The sequence below is a fragment of the Lynx rufus genome, unplaced genomic scaffold (genome assembly GCF_022079265.1).
Source record: "Lynx rufus isolate CCGP_SWC_20201006 ecotype Redwood Valley unplaced genomic scaffold, mLynRuf1.p SCAF_5, whole genome shotgun sequence".
Taxonomy (NCBI): domain Eukaryota; kingdom Metazoa; phylum Chordata; class Mammalia; order Carnivora; family Felidae; genus Lynx; species Lynx rufus.
Genome location: NW_025814867.1, coordinates 7,498,038 through 7,500,001, shown reverse-complemented (window position 1 = coordinate 7,500,001; position 1,964 = coordinate 7,498,038). Strand labels below are relative to the sequence as shown.

The following is a 1,964-nucleotide window of genomic DNA, read 5'->3' as shown; positions in this document are numbered from 1 at the left end:
TGATGAGAAGCTCCATAGAGAGATATTTTGGTCCTACAGCTGAAGAAGAATCTATTGTGCTTTACATCCTGGACTTGATTATGTGCCGCACGTTGGAGTGAGTGTTTTCACCAGAGCACATCCAGAACCTGTGCTATATTTGTTCAGCCAAGAGTCTTTCCATAAACCTGAGAGAAAGAGTGAAGTTATAAATATAGCCTCTAAATACACTTATGCGATAAAATTTGACTGAGAGGAGCCTCAAAGGGCAGGTTCTATTTATGTGCGGGGGGACAGAACTGCTTTCCATATGACAGCCAGGCAGCAGGACTTGGGAGAATTGATATGTTCAATGGGAATTTTTGAGTGGAATTCCAAAAACTACACAAAGTGACCCCTCCATGGCTTCAGACCTTTAGCAGAGGAGACAAACATCTTAAGAGGCTCGGTATAGACAGGAGCAAAATGGCTGCCTCGGGCAGCACAGGAAATTTGACCACTGATATCTGACTTTCACATTCAGAGCTCGCTTCAGGCAGCACATATACTAAAATCAGAAGGATGCAGAGAAGGTTATCATGGCCCCTGTGCAAAGATGACACGCAAATTCCTGAGTTACACACTCATTTGTGCAAATCAATACTTAGCGAACACACATGGGGCCCTGCGTCAGAGCCTGCCGGAAGCGTTCAACCATTCCTCACTGATAAAATCCGGGTGGGAGTTAAAGAGAGGGAATAAAGGATTGCCCCAGTGCAACCAGACTGAGGTCAGTGAAGGGACAAAAGGAGCGACCTGAGAACGGTCAACCAACATCATAAATCCGTATATCAGTATCTGGATTTGAAGTCTTCCCATGAAGAGCACAACCCATGACGTTACCGGTGCAAGTGACCATGAGAACATGCAAAGAGTGTGTATACTTTTTAGGGGAAATCTTAGTATATTAGTTTCCGTTGCTGTTTTAACAAATTACCACAAACTCAGCAGCTTAAGAAAGAACACAAGTGTGTTATCTCAAAGTTCTGTAGGTCAGAAGTATGAGTTGGCTTAGCTGGGTTCTCTATGCTCTCGGTTTCATAAGGCAGAACTCAGAGTGACGGCTGGTGGGCTTGAGTTGGCAGGCTCTGGAAGAATCCGCTTCCGAATTCATTCAGATTTTTGCAGAATCCAGTTCCTTGCAGCTGTAAGACTGAGGTCTTATTACCTTGCTGGTATTCATGTGGGGGGCCACCCTTAGCTCTTAGAGGCCACACTCAGGTCCTGTCCGCAGCCCCTACATCTCAGAGGCAAGGGAGTGTTGAATCCTCCTCATGCTTGGAATGCATCCGATTACTTCTTCTGCTACGTTTCTGACGCCAGCCAGAGAACGTTCTCCATTTTTAAAGGCTCATGTAACTAGAGTGGGTCTACCCAGACAATCTAATATTATCTCTATCTTAATCTTAGCTACACAAATCCCTTTGCCATATTCATGAGTTCTAGGGGTTAGGGGTGGACACCTTTTGAGGGGCCATGATTTTGCCTTCCATACTAGACAATATGTCTAATTGGGTTCTGCAAAGGCAGACCTTGATATGAGACTTCAGATTAAAGCAGTTAGGAAATGCTTCTGAGAAGAACCTGGGGAGGTAAAAGAGAAGTAGGATCAAGAAAGGAAAAAAATGCCGGGGCACCTGAGTGGCTCAGTGGGCTCAGGTCTTGATCTCATAGTTTGTGGGTTCGAGCCCCAAGTCGAACTCTGCACTTACAGCATGGAGCCTGCTTCAGATTCTCTGTCTCCCTCTCTCTCTGCCCCTTCCTTGCCTGCTCTCTCTCTCTCTCTCTCAAAAATAAATAAATAAACATAAAAAAAAAAAAAGGAAAACATGCCAAGCAAAGTATGACATCAAGCAAGGTCCCACAGAGTGAAATTGGGCTCAAACTTGCAGGGGGCTCTGGAGACCGGTTAGGCACACCTCAGGGACAAGGAAGATGGAGTGTTC

General features: G+C 45.3%; 1 non-coding gene across 1 annotated transcript; it reads left to right on the top strand.

Annotated features, from left to right (window-relative positions):
* Positions 1-501: 501 nt before the first annotated feature.
* LOC124527379 (U6 spliceosomal RNA) lies at positions 502-609 on the top strand. Its single transcript, XR_006965841.1, has one exon. It is a non-coding gene; the product is annotated as a U6 spliceosomal RNA (small nuclear RNA).
* Positions 610-1,964: the final 1,355 nt, after the last annotated feature.